Source organism: Camellia sinensis, chromosome 12, assembly GCF_055761805.1.
Source record: "Camellia sinensis isolate YWXY chromosome 12, ASM5576180v1, whole genome shotgun sequence".
Lineage (NCBI taxonomy): Eukaryota > Viridiplantae > Streptophyta > Magnoliopsida > Ericales > Theaceae > Camellia > Camellia sinensis.
The window spans coordinates 119,007,861-119,029,826 of record NC_138972.1 but is presented as its reverse complement, the minus strand read 5'-3'; positions in this window follow the sequence as shown (position 1 = coordinate 119,029,826).

Sequence of the window (21,966 nt, the reverse complement as noted above, 5' to 3'; positions counted from 1 at the left end):
ATTTATAGCGATCCCGGTTTTCCCTGTCATGTATTGTGTTCCGGACTCGGGTCTAGTGGTTGTATGTTCTTGTCTTATTCTTGTTTCCATCCTTAAATTCTTTGTATTTGAGTTGTGGGATGTGTTGGTTGGATTTAGGACAGGTTGGCTGGGTGTTGAAATAGATGGTTGTTGTCCAGATTTTGGTTTCTTCGCTCGAGCGAGCCTTGGGTTTTAGTTCCTTCGCTCGAGCTAGGGTTCCTGGACTCGAGCGAGCTTTGTGTGGTGTGCCCCTTCGTTCGAGCGAGCACTCTTGCGCTCGAGCGTGCGTCTGCGTCTTTGAAAAACCTGAAGGTTGGTATTCTTCGCTCGAGCGAGCGAGCTCTATGTTTTGTGTTCCTTCGCTCGAGCGAGAACTCTTGCACTTTCTTGCTCGAGCGTGTGTCTGGGTTACAGACCTGAAGCTTTGAATTGTGCGCTCGAGCGTGGCTTCTTGCACTTGAGCGAGGTGTTTGTTGTGTCTGGTTGCTCGAGCGACCACTTCTTCAATCACATATACAGTTCGCAGCAGAGATGAAATACACCATTTTTGATCCACTTCTGTCCCACAAACCCTAGATCAGCTGCCTCTCTCTCTAAAATGCCCCTTCTCTCTACAAATACTTTTAATCTAGAGTCCTTCTACCCTGCTTCCTTTGTTCAAATGGTGGAGTATTACATGGGCTACACTTTGATCCGAAAAATCTTGGATTTGGAGCACTTTCAAGTTTCTTCATCTTCTCCTTTGGGCTCCTAACTTTGAGGTAGGGATAAACTACTCCTTCTTATGAGTTTTAACATAAATATTAGTCATTTTGTATAAATGGTGAGATTTGGAAAATTTGGGAAGTTAGGGTTTGAAATTTGAAATGTTTAAAAAAGGGGTTTCTTAGTTTTGGATCCCTTTGTTAATGTGAGGTCTTGAAATGGGATTATGTGTGTATAATTGATGAAATTGAGCCTTAGGGTTGATATTTGAAGAAGAGGGAAAAATGCCCTAATTGGGTTTAAATGAATTAGTTGTCAAAATAATGGAATTGACTATGGGAATATATAATTGAGTTGGAAATGATGAAATTGGGGGAAAATGTAATAAATTGGTATGGTTGGATTGAAAATCGCTTACATATGGAAAATGTGTAAATTTATCTGTTTGATAAATTTAATTATCTGTTTAGAAATAACTGTTTGGGGCTATCGGTGGAGGATAGCTATGATTGTTGTAGAGTTGCATGACGATTAGGTAAACTGAAACTAATCAATTGGAATATGTCATTGAATATGACAGTTGGAATAACACATTGAATATGTGTATTAATTGATCATTGTATATGATAAAGTGTTTAAATACATTGCATATGTATCTTTATTTGGGAGGAGATATGGGATGGACTCCATTGATAATTAAGTTGGCCGGGAGTGTCTAGGGTGAAAGTCCTAAAACCTTACATACATCTGAATGATGTTGATAATTGAAGTGTTGATAATATGAGTTATAGTCTCATTTTGAATTGTTGATGAATTGAAATGTTGTTTTTATGAGTTGTAGTCTCATTTGAATTACTTGGATAAACGAACCATGTCAATAAAGTGAATTGGAAATATAAATGAAACCGGGTTGAAAGTTGAATAGCAATGTTGATGGATTATGAAAATGGTATATATATATATATATATATATCGATGTACGTGTGCTGGACATTTATCAAATGCTAATGTTTTTAGTTATTTCTCATATTTGGTTTAGCATATCTCTATTGGGCTTTGGCTCACCCTTCTTGGGACACCATTTTCAGGTACAGGGCACATGCCACCTCCAAGGTCTTAGCTTGGGAGGTCTCGGGGCTGAAGTCTCTATTTTGTTGTTTTACTTTTATGTTTATTTGTTTATATTTCCAAGCCAAGGGCTTTATTTGTAAAGGGCTTCTGACCCTCTTTTGTTATATCCAAGTGTTGACTTGGAAAGTTATAAGCCCGTAGGGTATCTACTTTTGTTGTCAACATGTCACATCTTTTGTAAGAAGACTCCGATGAATGAAAATGTATTATTTCTTTATGATTATGGATCTTATGTATGATTGAGTTATGTATATTATTTTGAGGGCGTTACACATTAAAGTGGAAATTACATAAAAGGGTAGTCACTTACATGTTTTGGTTTAATTTTTTAGGGATAAAAGTGATTTTCTCAAAATGTAAAATTACACATTCGGATAATTTACACTATAGAAGTTTTGGATTTTCCATCATTTAGAACAAATCACACATTACGAACAAAAACTTAAACTCTAATGTAACATTCCAATAACATAACACTTCAATGTAACACACTAGAAAACTCATTAGTGTACTTTTCCCAAACGTAACAACGTAATAGTCAAAAAAAAAAAATTAGTGTATTTTTCCAAAACGTAACGTTCCAATGTAAAAAAAAAAAAAAAAAAAAAAAAAATTCCTTAGTGTATTTTTTCCAAACGTAACACTTTAATCTGTGTAATCTCAAACGTAACACTCCAATGTAATACACAAAAACACTAAAAAACAAATTCTTAATGTACTTTTTTCAAACGTAACACTCACAGTTTGAAATTATACTTCTGTTAAAAACTTACTAAGGAATATTTGTACTCTTTTTGGAATGGTTTGAAGAATCTCACATTCTTTTTTTTTTTTTTTAGTGTTGCATTGGAGTATTATGTTTAGGAAAAATACACTAAGATTTTTTTTTTTGGTGTGTGTTACATTAAAGCGTTACATTTGGGATAAGTACACCAAATAATTTTTTTTGTGTTACATTAAAGTGTTACACTAAGAATTTTTTTTGGAGTGTTATATTGAAATGTTACGTTTGGAAAAACTACACTAAGGAGTTTTTTTGTGTGTTACATTAGAATGTTACACTAAGGAGTTTTTGTGTGTTACATTACAGTGTTACACTGAGGAATTTTTTTAGAATATTATATTAGAGTATTACATTTGAAAAAAGTATATCAAGAAGTTTTTTTGTATGTTACATTAGAGTGTTACACTAAGGAATTTTTGTGTGTGTTGTATTAGAGTGTTGCTTTAAGGAGTTTTTTTGTTATATTAGAGTTTTACATTTGGAAAAAATGTACTTAATGAGTTTTTTTGTGTTTTACATTAGAGTGTTACAATAAGAATTTTTTTTTTTTTTGTGTATTACTTGAGAGTCTTACACTAAGGAGTTTTTTTTTAATATTATATTGGAGTGTTACGTTTGGAAAAAATGCAGTAATAAGTTTTTTTATGTGTTATATTAGTGCTATGTTTAGATATTAATTAATGTCAATGTCATAATGTTAATGTTACAATAGGGACGAACACCACAAAAGGGATAACATTATCCACCTACAAATCACTCCACTAAATCCCCACAACAAAAAAAAAAAATTGAAACGTAAAAACCTACCTAATCCATGCACACCCAATATTAGGGGAAAAAAAATCCAAACAAAATTACACACAAGAGCAAACAAGTAAACTTTCAAACCCCTAAATCAAGGAAATACAATATACCCAAAATAAAAAGAACTAATTGATTTGAATTTTTTTTTCTAAGACTAAATGAAATAATTTTTCTCGAAATAAGATTTATGAGTAATTTGTCCTTATTCTAACTTGAATTTTGCTATCTACATAAGTAGAATTTGATAATTATTTAAAAAAACAAACTTGATTTATTTTTAATAAATATATGAAGTGCCATGATAAAGCTTCGGTTAAGGCCCGAAAAACTCTTATCATCTCCAACTCAAAGGATGTTATGCAGCAAGTGGACTCCAGGCCTAAGGAATGTCCACGGAGAAGCCCATAGCCCAAGTCATCTTGCAGCTATCAGTTTGATTTGAATCACAAAATCTAATTCTATTTGGTGGCTGATGAAAATTCATTTTTACATCTCAAGTAAATATATATATAATTATTCTATTTGGTTTTGAAAATTTTAAAAACAGTTTTCGAGTTTTTAAATTATATTTTTTGATTTTTAGTGAATTTTTTTAATTGTATTCGAAAAGAAAAAAAAGCTATATTACTGTTCATTCCAAGGGTCGGCCCATCTCTCACTGGTGGACTCCAAATTTTACATAAGGCCCATATTTTGTGGGAATTATTAATGGGGAAATTACATCCTAATGAGATGTAGAATATATATATATATATATATATATTATAGAAAGTTTAAAAAATATTTATTAAGTTTTCAACTGATTTGTAATTATTTTTATGAATAATTCTATTATACACACCTCTTACTATTTTCTTATTTAGTAAGAGGTGTGTATCTTTAGTTATTCTATTTTCTTATTTAGTTATAACTAATTTTTTTATTTTATTTATTTATTTTTCTTTAGTTAAAGCATTTCCAATGGAGGTGCTGTAGACACCCCATTTTTGATCGACCTTAAGACTCAGACGTCGCCAGTTGAGCACTTGGTGATATTGCATGTTGTGCTTGTTCAGAAGTCTCAGAGTCGCGGCTGCGAGCCCTGCCTCCGGACTTCCGAACCCTCTTCTGTGCCTTGCCTCGGTTGGCGAACCAGACTTGATTTTCTCGGTTTCTTTTCCTGAGGGAAGGGAGAGGTCCAGTAGACCATCTCTCAGTGGCCGTGGGCTACATTTTGTGGCCGCAGGCCATTTTGCCCATTTCGGAGTCCGGTTTCCGGTTTTTCGGGACCGTTGGCCGTGTGCCTCGGGTCGGGATCGCTTAACCATCTCCGTTTGCTCTAAATTTTGGCATACATCTTATTTTCTCCCTTTTGAGGGACACTGGGGTCTGAGAAACCCACTTCGTGGCCGAATGCCACTTTCGGTGCTCAACAGCCCATTTTTGGGACCCCAAACTGCGTGTTTTGGCCCCCGAACATTCGTTTTGCAACGGTTTTCGTTCATTTTTGGCAGGTACCTCTATTTTATCACTGGGAAGGCCATAGAAGGGTGGGAGGCCAGTAATTGTTGCAGCAACCAGTTATATATCCTCCGACGCCCTCCGATGCCCGTTTTTCACACTTCCAGGCTAATGTTGAACACCTTGGGGCCACTTTCTTGAACTTTGGACCACATATTTGTGATGTACACACTTGAGAGGATCCTAAAAGTTAGTGGCCGGCCAATAATGTTGCTTGACCCTTTTGAACCCCTCATTCCGAGCTAATGTTGAACAACCTGGGGCCACTTTCTTGAACTTTGAACCACATATTTCTGTTGTACACACATGGGAGGACCCTAAAAGTTTATGGGCGGCCATTAATTCCATTTGAACCTTTTGAACCCCTCCTCAAAATGGCTTGTTCTCTCTCCTGTTTTAGAGTTTCCAATTTCGAATCACAGGGTTGTGAAGAGGAGACCTGGGAGGCCACCTTTTTGTGGTGGCCGGCCACTATATGAACTTGACCCTTTTGACCCCTAGCCGGCCGGCTAGGGGTGGTGGCCGGCCGGCCACCTGCAACAAAAATACCTGGCCGGCCATGTTCCTCTCTGTAACAATCCTCACCTTACTCTTGTCATACTTGCATACATTCTTGCATGGTCTTGCTTTGTTATGTTAATTTAAAGGATTTGTCTTGCCTTGATTTGCTTAAAGTTGCTTGCATGATTTTGTTCCTTGCTTAGTGTATGTGTGTGCGTAGCCGGGGTCATCTTGAGCTTAGTTCGCCTTCGAACCTTGTACTTAGAACTATTTTGAGATCTTGTTCAACCCCATCTTCACCTCGGGCATTCATTGCCGAGATGCTTCGCACTTAGTGAACCTTGTCCTTGGGCAGGTATGGCCTAGGCCGAGATGTGGCGCACCCCGGCCAAGGTGTGGCACAGCTTAGTCAAGTGTCGTCCTCCCTAGCCGATGTTTTTCTATCCTGTTGCTGGATCCTTGATTTGAGCCGATGTCATCTTGTTGCCGATGTGTCTTACCCGAGCTTGCTGTATACGCTTTGTCAGAGACTTGTCTTGTCTATCAATCACCTTTTGGAGCTGAACCAACCCGATAACGCCACGTGTCCGAGCTGATTGTTAAGGCAGCCGGCAGACCTTGAAACAAATCATTTTCTTGTCTCAAATCTTTGTTTTAGAGAGAGAAGCTCTAGAGAGGAGGAAGAAGAGTTCTTGAGTGAGAGTAGTCTTCCAAGCTTGATCTTCGTGGCTCGAACCATTAGATTCGAGCTTTAGGGTAAGATTCTTGATCTACTTTGAATGTTGTTATGGATTATCTAGCTACATTGCATGATCGGATTTGTTTTGCATGTCATGCATCGTTTTGAAGTTGGTTTTGGTAAGAGAAAATGGTTTTTCCATGTGTTCTTGAAGAAAGTCTCATTTTGATCAAAAAGTTTGGAACGAAAACCATGTTTTGTGTTTGTCCTTGCATGACTTTCTTTAATGGGTACCTAGGTCCATATATTTTGAACTCTTGGCATGAAAACTCAGATTTTTGTAACAAGTTGTGAGCTTGCATCCACCTTTCAACTGATCATGTTCTTCATATTCTTCAAAGGAAAACCCAGGTTTTTCCTGACTTCGTTTAGCGGAACCTCGGCTTAGTCCTGGATGGTACCCAGTGTGTTTTCGAGAAACGGGAGCAGTGCTTAAGCTCCCAGCTCGTTTTGTTTTGTCTTTGACTTGGATCTGGCAAGAATGCCGAGATCATTTGCATGTATATATAGAGCTTGCTTTGAGAATGTGACTTGCCATGTGATTGTAGGTCCTTGATATTTGCTTTGAGTCTACACCTGAGGAACTAGGTGAGTGGTATTTCTAATAAAGCTATGTTACACTTGCTTTTGATAAATCTTGTTTTGTTTGTTTTGACGTGGTATTTGTTAAGCATGAATAAATGGCCTTGTTTGATTGTTATCCTCGGAAAGTCCCTTGTGCTGGAGGACTCTAAACTTTCGCAGTACTATGTGTAAAAGGATACGGTCCTTGTTAAATCGGGCTACGGGCCTAAGTAACACAAGTCCCTTGTACTGGAGGACTCTAAACTTTCGCGGTACCAAGTGCACAAGTCCCTTGTATTGGAGGACTTTAAACTTTCGCAATACTTTTGACCAAACGATTACGGATCGTACAGCCTTGATACTTGAATGGTGAATACGGTTCATCCCTTGCTTCGCCGATGTTATGATGCTTGAATGATGAATACGGTTCATCCCTTGCTTCGCCGATGTTATGATGCTTGAATGATGAATACGGTTCATCCCTTGCTTCGCCGATGTTATGATACTTGAATGATGAATACGGTTCATCCCTTGCTTCGCCGATGTTATGATGCTTGAATGATGAGTACGGTTCATCCCTTGCTTCGCCGATGTTATGATACTTGATTGATGAATACGGTTCATCCCTTGTTTTGCCTATGTCAGTAAACATCTTTGGATACTTGTAATATTTGATTGATGAATACGGTTCATCCCTCGTCTTGCTAAAGTTGATGAGTTTGTTTTGAAGGACCTCGGCTATATTCATGCAAAACCTTTATTATTAGTACCATTCACTGAGTTTTGTACTCACCCCTCTATATATATGTAGGTGATGAGCAGGACGGCGGCGACGCCTAAATCGTTTTGGATGCTTGGTTTGGATTCGTGCTTATGTCGGCTTTACTTTTGTATTTACGTCGGCGATGCCCTGCTGTGCATGTCGGCAAATCTTGAAAATCATGCTTCTTGACTTGTATTTGCTGTATTTTGTATACGTCGGCTCGAGAAGCCTTTTGATCAAGATATAACATGTATTTTTTTTACCTTGATGTATTTAAGTTGCAAAGTTAATTGGAATGTTTGGCATTGCTTTGATCTACGCACAGCTCTTATGGACCACTTGTATTTGATTTATTGCTTCCGCATTTGTGAGCCCCCTATATCCATACTCTGATTGTTTTAAGTTTTGAAAAGTTGGCCTTCGGTAATTACGGATTACTGGCTATCACGGCACCAAACTACTAGGGGCGGTTTGGGGTCGTGACAGAATGGTATCAGAGCACAAGTTCCTCGGTATACGCTATTCACACACTTTGAGTCCTAAAGAGCATAGGATTTCTCTTAGAAAGATGTTAGGGTTGCATCATGGTATTTGCTATTTGAACAAGGTGTGCATTGTCTTGATATACTTATTTGCTACTTGCCTATGTGGTTATTTGCCTAATTGTTTTAAAGTCATACCTTGCAAACTACTAACATCATGAGGAGAGGTAGACCACCGCTTGGCCGAGATCAGCCCGAAGACAGAATGGATAGATTGGAAAGATTAGTTGAAGGTTTGGCCCGCGAGTTGAGGCAAACCAGACAACAGTTCACTAGTGCTACGTCGACTCAGGCCGAGCAGACCAACGGCCGGAATGTAGCTCCGCCTCCGCCAGTGCCGCAAGTTCCCCCGCAGCCTGCCTTATATGGGGATGGCACGATAGCTTTGATCAGGGAGTTCAAGAAAATGAGACCACCGAGGTTCTCTGGGGGTATAGAGCCGATGAAGGCTGAGGCATGGGTTTTGGAAATGGAAAAGTTGTTCGAGATCTTCCCTAGCACTGACGCTCAGAAAGTGACGTTGGCAGCATTCACATTAGATGATGACGCCCGCAGGTGGTGGATGATGGTTAGAGGGAGCAATCCAGATTTGACCTGGACCCGATTCTTAGAGTTGTTCTACAAGAAACATTTTCCCCTAAGTGTACGAAACCGCAAGGCTACCGAATTTCATACTCTGACGCAAGGCAACAGAACAGTGGCCGAATATGACCGCGCTTTTACTGAATTGGTAAGGTTTGTACCTCACATGACCAACGATGAATATATGAAGGCCAGGAAGTTCGAGTGTGGGCTTCGTGGACCGATTCAAGACCGGGTCAACTTGCTTGATATGCCGACCTATGCCGAAGTATTGGACAAAGCCATTCAGGCCGAAGCTAATCTGAACCGATACCAGAGCTCGGGAGAAAACCAGCGAAAGAGGCAGAACTATGACAATCGCCGAGGACAGCTGGGCACCAAGAAGAGAACGAACATGGGCAGTACTAGTAACGTAAGGCAGGAAGGGAGTGCTAAACCGGTGTGTCCGGATTGTGGGAAACAACATTCCGGGATCTGTCGACGAACGTCTGGAGCCTGTTATGAATGTGGCGAGATGGGCCATTATGTGAGGGATTGCCCCAAAACAAAGACTGATAACAACAAGAAAGGAGAGAATACTTCGGGTTCCGTTCAGAAGGGAAATGCTGGGAAAGGACAGATGAGACAGGGCAGAGTGTTTGCATTGGTGCCAGGAGACACCCAGAATACTGAGGCAGTGGTGTCAGGTATGTTACTAATTTGCTCCCAAGATGCCTATGTGTTGATTGATTCGGGTTCTACTCATTCGTTTATATCTACTAAGTTTGCCGAGAAAATTAATGGGGAACTAGAGCCCCTTGATTATGTGTTGTCTGTATCTACTCCATCTGGGAGATCTATGATTGTTGCATCCATTTACAGAGCATGTGTTGTTGTGATTGAGAATTTTGAATTGCTAGTAGATCTAATGCCTCTAGACCTAGCTCATTTTGATATCATACTGGGAATGGACTGGTTAGTTGCAAACGATGCATCTATTAATTGTGTTTCGAAAAGTGTCACATTGAGACCCCCAAACCTAGCCGAGATTATTTTCCAGGGTAAAGGGATAGTGCCCCCACCATACTTGATTTCGTCCATTAAGGCCTGTAAGTTAATTCAGAAGGGGTGTCGAGGTTACTTGTGTAGTATACTGAGTGATCAGAATGGAAATGTTAACTTAGCCGACATCCCGATTGTTAATGATTTCCCCGACGTCTTTCCGGACGAATTGCCTGGCCACTTGACCGATAGAGAAATAGAGTTTACTGTTGACATCATATCGGGAACGCAGCCGATCTCCAAAACACCTTATAGGATGGCCCCAGCTGAACTTAGAGAATTGAAACTGCAATTGCAAGAGTTGTTAGATAAAGGATTTATTAGGCCGAGCACTTCACCATGGGGAGCACCTGTTTTATTTGTTAAGAAGAAGGATGGCACACTCCGTCTTTGTATTGACTATAGAGAACTTAATAAAGTCACCATTAAGAACAAGTACCCGCTACCTAGAATTGATGATTTGCTTGATCAGTTACAAGGAGCACGAGTCTTTTCTAAGATCGACCTTCGGTCTGGTTACCATCAGCTTAAAGTTAAAGCCGAAGATGTTGAGAAGACTGCTTTTCGAACAAGATATGGCCACTACGAGTTCTTAGTAATGCCTTTTGGAGTGACCAATGCCCCTGCTGCGTTTATGGATTTAATGAACAGGATCTTCAAACCGTATTTAGATGAATTTGTAGTTGTTTTCATTGATGATATATTGATCTATTCCAAGAGTGATGTTGAACATGAAAACCATTTGAGACTTGCCTTACAGGTTTTGAGAGAACGGAAATTGTATGCTAAGTTTAATAAATGTGAGTTTTGGCTTTCTACCATCTCATTTTTGGGTCATGTGATTAACGAAGAGGGTATTTCAGTAGATCCTAGCAAAGTTGAAGCCGTAGTAAATTGGCCGAGGCCGACTAATGTGTTCGAGATTCGTAGTTTTCTGGGTTTGGCAGGTTATTACAGAAAGTTTGTGAAAGATTTCTCTAGGATTGCAATTCCGTTAACGCAACTGACTAAGAAGGGAACACTGTACGAATGGACTAAAGATCGGGAGTCAGCCTTCCAGGAACTGAAGACGAGGTTAATTACAGCACCAGTACTTGTACTACCATCGGGTAACGAAGAGTTTCATGTCTATAGTGATGCATCGCATAAGGGTTTGGGTTGTGTATTAATGCAAAAGGGTAAGGTTATAGCTTATGCATCTCGTCAGTTGAAACCTCATGAGAAAAACTATCCTACCCATGACTTAGAATTGGCGGCCGTGGTATTTGCTTTAAAGATTTGGCGTCACTATTTGTATGGAGCTACTTGTCAGGTTTTTACAGATCATAAGAGCTTAAAGTATCTATTCACTCAGAAGGAATTGAATTTGAGACAGAGACGGTGGCTTGAGTTGTTGAAAGACTACGATGTGCAGATTCAATATCACCCCGGAAAAGCTAACAGTGTAGCCGACGCCTTGAGCAGGAAGTCGGATGGAAATTTGGCGTGTTTAACCGTGATGTCAGCGGAGCCGACTATTGTTGATGAAGTGAAGACAAGACAGATGGAGGATAACTTCCTCAAGAAAATAGCCGAGGAGATTGACACAAGGCCGAGACCAGGATACACCATCGAGAACCAAGTACTCAGGTTTGAAGGAAGGTTATGCGTGGCCGACATCCCAGAGCCGAAGAAAAAGATTTTGCAGGAAGCTCATGGTTCTAAGTTTGCTGTCCATCCAGGGAACACCAAAATGTATCAAGATGTGAAGCAGACCTTCTGGTGGCCAAATATGAAGAGAGAAATAGCCGAATTCGTGTCCCAGTGTTTACATTGTCAGCAAGTGAAAGCAGAACATCAAAGACCAGCAGGACTTCTTCAACCTTTGCCGATTCCTGAGTGGAAATGGGAGCATGTCTCCATGGATTTTGTGGTTGGTTTGCCGAAAACACCAAAGAGTATGGATTCAATTTGGGTTGTTGTCGATAGGTTAACTAAGTCAGCACACTTCCTACCTGTTAAGACTACCTTCAACGCCAATCAACTTGCCTTGCTATATATGAACGAGATTGTCAGACTTCATGGAGTGCCGATGTTAATTGTTTCAGACCGAGATCCTAAATTTGTTTCTAGATTTTGGCAGAGTCTACAGAGGGCTTTTGGAGCCGAGCTGAGATTTAGTACAGCCTTTCATCCCCAGACAGATGGGCAGACTGAGAGGAAAATTCAGACGCTTGAAGATATGCTTAGACTTTGTGTGTTGGACTTCCAAGGAAGTTGGGGAACGCATTTGCCCTTAGTAGAATTCGCTTACAACAACAGTTATCAAGCTAGCATTGGCATGGCGCCGTATGAAGCCTTGTACGGAAGAAAATGTAGGTCGCCGATATGTTGGACCGAAGTCGGAGACAGAGCTCTGCTTGGTCCCGAATTGATTCAAGCGACAACAGAAAAGATTAAACTTATCCAACAAAGGATTAAAACTGCCCAGAGCCGACAAAAGAGCTACACCGATCAGAGAAGGAATGAGATTGAGTTCGAAGTTGGGAATCATGTATTCCTGAAGGTCTCACCAATGAAAGGAGTTTCCAGATTTGGAAAGAAAGGTAAGTTAGCACCACGCTATATCGGGCCATTTGAAATTCTTGAGAGAATTAATCCCGTTGCCTACAGACTTGCTTTGCCGCCAGATTTGAGCCAAGTCCATAATGTGTTTCATGTTTCAATGTTGAGAAAATACATCCGAGATCCACTACATGTAATTGATCATTCCGAGATCACGGTTAATGAAGATTTGGGCTACGAGGAGAAGCCAATGAGGATTATTGACCGACAAGTGAGGCAATTGAGGAACAGATCGATACCGATGGTAAAGGTCGAATGGAAGGAACATTATGGCACAGAAGCCACGTGGGAAAAGGAAGAGGATATGAGAATCCGTTATCCGGAGTTGTTCTGGGAACAAGGTAATCTAAGTTTGGGGACCAAACTTCCTTAAGGGGGGTAGGATGTAACAACCCTCACCTTACTCTTGTCATACTTGCATACATTCTTGCATGGTCTTGCTTTGTTATGTTAATTTGAAGGATTTGTCTTGCCTTGATTTGCTTAAAGTTGCTTGCATGATTTTGTTCCTTGCTTAGTGTATGTGTGTGCGTAGCCGGGGTCATCTTGAGCTTAGTTCGCCTTCGAACCTTGTACTTAGAACTATTTTGAGATCTTGTTCAACCCCATCTTCACCTCGGGCATTCATTGCCGAGATGCTTCGCACTTAGTGAACCTTGTCCTTGGGCAGGTATGGCCTAGGCCGAGATGTGGCGCACCCCGGCCAAGGTGCGGCACAGCTTAGTCAAGTGTCGTCCTCCCTAGCCGATGTTTTTCTATCCTGTTGCTGGATCCTTGATTTGAGCCGATGTCATCTTGTTGCCGATGTGTCTTACCCGAGCTTGCTGTATACGCTTTGTCAGAGACTTGTCTTGTCTGTCAATCACCTTTTGGAGCTGAACCAACCCGATAACGCCACGTGTCCGAGCTGATTGTTAAGGCAGCCGGCAGACCTTGAAACAAATCATTTTCTTGTCTCAAATCTTTGTTTTAGAGAGAGAAGCTCTAGAGAGGAGGAAGAAGAGTTCTTGAGTGAGAGTAGTCTTCCAAGCTTGATCTTCGTGGCTCGAACCATTAGATTCGAGCTTTGGGGTAAGATTCTTGATCTACTTGGAATGTTGTTATGGATTATCTAGCTGCATTGCATGATCGGATTTGTTTTGCATGTCATGCATCGTTTTGAAGTTGGTTTTGGTAAGAGAAAATGGTTTTTCCATGTGTTCTTGAAGAAAGTCTCATTTTGATCAAAAAGTTTGGAACGAAAACCATGTTTTGTGTTTGTCCTTGCATGACTTTCTTTAATGGGTACCTAGGTCCATATATTTTGAACTCTTGGCATGAAAACTCAGATTTTTGTAACAAGTTGTGAGCTTGCATCCACCTTTCAACTGATCATGTTCTTCATATTCTTCAAAGGAAAACCCAGGTTTTTCCTGACTTCGTTTAGCGGAACCTCGGCTTAGTCCTGGATGGTACCCAGTGTGTTTTCGAGAAACGGGAGCAGTGCTTAAGCTCCCAGCTCATTTTGTTTTGTCTTTGACTTGGATCTGGCAAGAATGCTGAGATCATTTGCATGTATATATAGAGCTTGCTTTGAGAATGTGACTTGCCATGTGATTGTAGGTCCTTGATATTTGCTTTGAGTCTACACCTGAGGAACTAGGTGAGTGGTATTTCTAATAAAGCTATGTTACACTTGCTTTTGATAAATCTTGTTTTGTTTGTTTTGACGTGGTATTTGTTAAGCATGAATAAATGGCCTTGTTTGATTGTTATCCTCGGAAAGTCCCTTGTGCTGGAGGACTCTAAACTTTCGCAGTACTATGTGTAAAAGGATACGGTCCTTGTTAAATCGGGCTACGGGCCTAAGTAACACAAGTCCCTTGTACTGGAGGACTCTAAACTTTCGCGGTACCAAGTGCACAAGTCCCTTGTATTGGAGGACTTTAAACTTTCGCAATACTTTTGACCAAACGATTACGGATCGTACAGCCTTGATACTTGAATGGTGAATACGGTTCATCCCTTGCTTCGCCGATGTTATGATGCTTGAATGATGAATACGGTTCATCCCTTGCTTCGCCGATGTTATGATGCTTGAATGATGAATACGGTTCATCCCTTGCTTCGCCGATGTTATGATACTTGAATGATGAATACGGTTCATCCCTTGCTTCGCCGATGTTATGATGCTTGAATGATGAGTACGGTTCATCCCTTGCTTCGTCGATGTTATGATACTTGATTGATGAATACGGTTCATCCCTTGTTTTGCCTATGTCAGTAAACATCTTTGGATACTTGTAATATTTGATTGATGAATACGGTTCATCCCTCGTCTTGCTAAAGTTGATGAGTTTGTTTTGAAGGACCTCGGCTATATTCATGCAAAACCTTTATTATTAGTACCATTCACTGAGTTTTGTACTCACCCCTCTATATATATGTAGGTGATGAGCAGGACGGCGGCGACGCCTAAATCGTTTTGGATGCTTGGTTTGGATTCGTGCTTATGTCGGCTTTACTTTTGTATTTACGTCGGCGATGCCCTGCTGTGCATGTCGGCAAATCTTGAAAATCATGCTTCTTGACTTGTATTTGCTGTATTTTGTATACGTCGGCTCGAGAAGCCTTTTGATCAAGATATAACATGTATTTTTTTTACCTTGATGTATTTAAGTTGCAAAGTTAATTGGAATGTTTGGCATTGCTTTGATCTACGCACAGCTCTTATGGACCACTTGTATTTGATTTATTGCTTCCGCATTTGTGAGCCCCCTATATCCATACTCTGATTGTTTTAAGTTTTGAAAAGTTGGCCTTCGGTAATTACGGATTACTGGCCATCACGGCACCAAACTACTAGGGGCGGTTTGGGGTCGTGACAGAATGGTATCAGAGCACAAGTTCCTCGGTATACGCTATTCACACACTTTGAGTCCTAAAGAGCATAGGATTTCTCTTAGAAAGATGTTAGGGTTGCATCATGGTATTTGCTATTTGAACAAGGTGTGCATTGTCTTGATATACTTATTTGCTACTTGCCTATGTGGTTATTTGCCTAATTGTTTTAAAGTCATACCTTGCAAACTACTAGCATCATGAGGAGAGGTAGACCACCGCTTGGCCGAGATCAGCCCGAAGACAGAATGGATAGATTGGAAAGATTAGTTGAAGGTTTGGCCCGCGAGTTGAGGCAAACCAGACAACAGTTCACTAGTGCTACGTCGACTCAGGCCGAGCAGACCAACGGCCGGAATGTAGCTCCGCCTCCGCCAGTGCCGCAAGTTCCCCCGCAGCCTGCCTTATATGGGGATGGCACGATAGCTTTGATCAGGGAGTTCAAGAAAATGAGACCACCGAGGTTCTCTGGGGGTATAGAGCCGATGAAGGCTGAGGCATGGGTTTTGGAAATGGAAAAGTTGTTCGAGATCTTCCCTAGCACTGACGCTCAGAAAGTGACGTTGGCAGCATTCACATTAGATGATGACGCCCGCAGGTGGTGGATGATGGTTAGAGGGAGCAATCCAGATTTGACCTGGACCCGATTCTTAGAGTTGTTCTACAAGAAACATTTTCCCCTAAGTGTACGAAACCGCAAGGCTACCGAATTTCATACTCTGACGCAAGGCAACAGAACAGTGGCCGAATATGACCGCGCCTTTACTGAATTGGTAAGGTTTGTACCTCACATGACCAACGATGAATATATGAAGGCCAGGAAGTTCGAGTGTGGGCTTCGTGGACCGATTCAAGACCGGGTCAACTTGCTTGATATGCCGACCTATGCCGAAGTATTGGACAAAGCCATTCAGGCCGAAGCTAATCTGAACCGATACCAGAGCTCGGGAGAAAACCAGCGAAAGAGGCAGAACTATGACAATCGCCGAGGACAGCTGGGCACCAAGAAGAGAACGAACATGGGCAGTACTAGTAACGTAAGGCAGGAAGGGAGTGCTAAACCGGTGTGTCCGGATTGTGGGAAACAGCATTCCGGGATCTGTCGACGAACGTCTGGAGCCTGTTATGAATGTGGCGAGATGGGCCATTATGTGAGGGATTGCCCCAAAACAAAGACTGATAACAACAAGAAAGGAGAGAATACTTCGGGTTCCGTTCAGAAGGGAAATGCTGGGAAAGGACAGATGAGACAGGGCAGAGTGTTTGCATTGGTGCCAGGAGACACCCAGAATACTGAGGCAGTGGTGTCAGGTATGTTACTAATTTGCTCCCAAGATGCCTATGTGTTGATTGATTCGGGTTCTACTCATTCGTTTATATCTACTAAGTTTGCCGAGAAAATTAATGGGGAACTAGAGCCCCTTGATTATGTGTTGTCTGTATCTACTCCATCTGGGAGATCTATGATTGTTGCATCCATTTACAGAGCATGTGTTGTTGTGATTGAGAATTTTGAATTGCTAGTAGATCTAATGCCTCTAGACCTAGCTCATTTTGATATCATACTGGGAATGGACTGGTTAGTTGCAAACGATGCATCTATTAATTGTGTTTCGAAAAGTGTCACATTGAGACCCCCAAACCTAGCCGAGATTATTTTCCAGGGTAAAGGGATAGTGCCCCCACCATACTTGATTTCGTCCATTAAGGCCTGTAAGTTAATTCAGAAGGGGTGTCGAGGTTACTTGTGTAGTATACTGAGTGATCAGAATGGAAATGTTAACTTAGCCGACATCCCGATTGTTAATGATTTCCCCGACGTCTTTCCGGACGAATTGCCTGGCCACTTGACCGATAGAGAAATAGAGTTTACTGTTGACATCATATCGGGAACGCAGCCGATCTCCAAAACACCTTATAGGATGGCCCCAGCTGAACTTAGAGAATTGAAACTGCAATTGCAAGAGTTGTTAGATAAAGGATTTATTAGGCCGAGCACTTCACCATGGGGAGCACCTGTTTTATTTGTTAAGAAGAAGGATGGCACACTCCGTCTTTGTATTGACTATAGAGAACTTAATAAAGTCACCATTAAGAACAAGTACCCGCTACCTAGAATTGATGATTTGCTTGATCAGTTACAAGGAGCACGAGTCTTTTCTAAGATCGACCTTCGGTCTGGTTACCATCAGCTTAAAGTTAAAGCCGAAGATGTTGAGAAGACTGCTTTTCGAACAAGATATGGCCACTACGAGTTCTTAGTAATGCCTTTTGGAGTGACCAATGCCCCTGCTGCGTTTATGGATTTAATGAACAGGATCTTCAAACCGTATTTAGATGAATTTGTAGTTGTTTTCATTGATGATATATTGATCTATTCCAAGAGTGATGTTGAACATGAAAACCATTTGAGACTTGCCTTACAGGTTTTGAGAGAACGGAAATTGTATGCTAAGTTTAATAAATGTGAGTTTTGGCTTTCTACCATCTCATTTTTGGGTCATGTGATTAACGAAGAGGGTATTTCAGTAGATCCTAGCAAAGTTGAAGCCGTAGTAAATTGGCCGAGGCCGACTAATGTGTCCGAGATTCGTAGTTTTCTGGGTTTGGCAGGTTATTACAGAAAGTTTGTGAAAGATTTCTCTAGGATTGCAATTCCGTTAACGCAACTGACTAAGAAGGGAACACTGTACGAATGGATTAAAGATCGGGAGTCAGCCTTCCAGGAACTGAAGACGAGGTTAATTACAGCACCAGTACTTGTACTACCATCGGGTAACGAAGAGTTTCATGTCTATAGTGATGCATCGCATAAGGGTTTGGGTTGTGTATTAATGCAAAAGGGTAAGGTTATAGCTTATGCATCTCGTCAGTTGAAACCTCATGAGAAAAACTATCCTACCCATGACTTAGAATTGGCGGCCGTGGTATTTGCTTTAAAGATTTGGCGTCACTATTTGTATGGAGCTACTTGTCAGGTTTTTACAGATCATAAGAGCTTAAAGTATCTATTCACTCAGAAGGAATTAAATTTGAGACAGAGACGGTGGCTTGAGTTGTTGAAAGACTACGATGTGCAGATTCAATATCACCCCGGAAAAGCTAACAGTGTAGCCGACGCCTTGAGCAGGAAGTCGGATGGAAATTTGGCGTGTTTAACCGTGATGTCAGCGGAGTCGACTATTGTTGATGAAGTGAAGACAAGACAGATGGAGGATAACTTCCTCAAGAAAATAGCCGAGGAGATTGACACAAGGCCGAGACCAGGATACACCATCGAGAACCAAGTACTCAGGTTTGAAGGAAGGTTATGCGTGGCCGACATCCCAGAGCCGAAGAAAAAGATTTTGCAGGAAGCTCATGGTTCTAAGTTTGCTGTCCATCCAGGGAACACCAAAATGTATCAAGATGTGAAGCAGACCTTCTGGTGGCCAAATATGAAGAGAGAAATAGCCGAATTCGTGTCCCAGTGTTTACATTGTCAGCAAGTGAAAGCAGAACATCAAAGACCAGCAGGACTTCTTCAACCTTTGCCGATTCCTGAGTGGAAATGGGAGCATGTCTCCATGGATTTTGTGGTTGGTTTGCCGAAAACACCAAAGAGTATGGATTCAATTTGGGTTGTTGTCGATAGGTTAACTAAGTCAGCACACTTCCTACCTGTTAAGACTACCTTCAACGCCAATCAACTTGCCTTGCTATATATGAACGAGATTGTCAGACTTCATGGAGTGCCGATGTCAATTGTTTCAGACCGAGATCCTAAATTTGTTTCTAGATTTTGGCAGAGTCTACAGAGGGCTTTTGGAGCCGAGCTGAGATTTAGTACAGTCTTTCATCCCCAGACAGATGGGCAGACTGAGAGGAAAATTCAGACGCTTGAAGATATGCTTAGACTTTGTGTGTTGGACTTCCAAGGAAGTTGGGGAACGCATTTGCCCTTAGTAGAATTCGCTTACAACAACAGTTATCAAGCTAGCATTGGCATGGCGCCGTATGAAGCCTTGTACGGAAGAAAATGTAGGTCGCCGATATGTTGGACCGAAGTCGGAGACAGAGCTCTGCTTGGTCCCGAATTGATTCAAGCGACAACAGAAAAGATTAAACTTATCCAACAAAGGATTAAAACTGCCCAGAGCCGACAAAAGAGCTACACCGATCAGAGAAGGAATGAGATTGAGTTCGAAGTTGGGAATCATGTATTCCTGAAGGTCTCACCAATGAAAGGAGTTTCCAGATTTGGAAAGAAAGGTAAGTTAGCACCACGCTATATCGGGCCATTTGAAATTCTTGAGAGAATTAATCCCGTTGCCTACAGACTTGCTTTGCCGCTAGATTTGAGCCAAGTCCATAATGTGTTTCATGTTTCGATGTTGAGAAAATACATCCGAGATCCACTACATGTAATTGATCATTCCGAGTTCACGGTTAATGAAGATTTGGGCTACGAGGAGAAGCCAATGAGGATTATTGACCGACAAGTGAGGCAATTGAGGAACAGATCGATACCGATGGTAAAGGTCGAATGGAAGGAACATTATGGCACAGAAGCCACGTGGGAAAAGGAAGAGGATATGAGAATCCGTTATCCGGAGTTCTTCTGGGAACAAGGTAATCTAAGTTTGGGGACCAAACTTCCTTAAGGGGGGTAGGATGTAACAACCCTCACCTTACTCTTGTCATACTTGCATACATTCTTGCATGGTCTTGCTTTGTTATGTTAATTTGAAGGATTTGTCTTGCCTTGATTTGCTTAAAGTTGCTTGCATGATTTTGTTCCTTGCTTAGTGTATGTGTGTGCGTAGCCGGGGTCATCTTGAGCTTAGTTCGCCTTCGAACCTTGTACTTAGAACTATTTTGAGATCTTGTTCAACCCCATCTTCACCTCGGGCATTCATTGCCGAGATGCTTCGCACTTAGTGAACCTTGTCCTTGGGCAGGTATGGCCTAGGCCGAGATGTGGCGCACCCCGGCCAAGGTGTGGCACAGCTTAGTCAAGTGTCGTCCTCCCTAGCCGATGTTTTTCTATCCTGTTGCTGGATCCTTGATTTGAGCCGATGTCATCTTGTTGCCGATGTGTCTTACCCGAGCTTGCTGTATACGCTTTGTCAGAGACTTGTCTTGTCTGTCAATCACCTTTTGGAGCTGAACCAACCCGATAACGCCACGTGTCCGAGCTGATTGTTAAGGCAGCCGGCAGACCTTGAAACAAATCATTTTCTTGTCTCAAATCTTTGTTTTAGAGAGAGAAGCTCTAGAGAGGAGGAAGAAGAGTTCTTGAGTGAGAGTAGTCTTCCAAGCTTGATCTTCGTGGCTCGAACCATTAGATTCGAGCTTTGGGGTAAGATTCTTGATCTACTTGGAATGTTGTTATGGATTATCTAGCTGCATTGCATGATCGGATTTGTTTTGCATGTCATGCATCGTTTTGAAGTTGGTTTTGGTAAGAGAAAATGGTTTTTCCATGTGTTCTTGAAGAAAGTCTCATTTTGATCAAAAAGTTTGGAACGAAAACCATGTTTTGTGTTTGTCCTTGCATGACTTTCTTTAATGGGTACCTAGGTCCATATATTTTGAACTCTTGGCATGAAAACTCAGATTTTTGTAACAAGTTGTGAGCTTGCATCCACCTTTCAACTGATCATGTTCTTCATATTCTTCAAAGGAAAACCCAGGTTTTTCCTGACTTCGTTTAGCGGAACCTCGGCTTAGTCCTGGATGGTACCCAGTGTGTTTTCGAGAAACGGGAGCAGTGCTTAAGCTCCCAGCTCGTTTTGTTTTGTCTTTGACTTGGATCTGGCAAGAATGCTGAGATCATTTGCATGTATATATAGAGCTTGCTTTGAGAATGTGACTTGCCATGTGATTGTAGGTCCTTGATATTTGCTTTGAGTCTACACCTGAGGAACTAGGTGAGTGGTATTTCTAATAAAGCTATGTTACACTTGCTTTTGATAAATCTTGTTTTGTTTGTTTTGACGTGGTATTTGTTAAGCATGAATAAATGGCCTTGTTTGATTGTTATCCTCGGAAAGTCCCTTGTGCTGGAGGACTCTAAACTTTCGCAGTACTATGTGTAAAAGGATACGGTCCTTGTTAAATCGGGCTACGGGCCTAAGTAACACAAGTCCCTTGTACTGGAGGACTCTAAACTTTCGCGGTACCAAGTGCACAAGTCCCTTGTATTGGAGGACTTTAAACTTTCGCAATACTTTTGACCAAACGATTACGGATCGTACAGCCTTGATACTTGAATGGTGAATACGGTTCATCCCTTGCTTCGCCGATGTTATGATGCTTGAATGATGAATACGGTTCATCCCTTGCTTCGCCGATGTTATGATGCTTGAATGATGAATACGGTTCATCCCTTGCTTCGCCGATGTTATGATACTTGAATGATGAATACGGTTCATCCCTTGCTTCGCCGATGTTATGATGCTTGAATGATGAGTACGGTTCATCCCTTGCTTCGCCGATGTTATGATACTTGATTGATGAATACGGTTCATCCCTTGTTTTGCCTATGTCAGTAAACATCTTTGGATACTTGTAATATTTGATTGATGAATACGGTTCATCCCTCGTCTTGCTAAAGTTGATGAGTTTGTTTTGAAGGACCTCGGCTATATTCATGCAAAACCTTTATTATTAGTACCATTCACTGAGTTTTGTACTCACCCCTCTATATATATGTAGGTGATGAGTAGGACGGCGGCGACGCCTAAATCGTTTTGGATGCTTGGTTTGGATTCGTGCTTATGTCGGCTTTACTTTTGTATTTACGTCGGCGATGCCCTGCTGT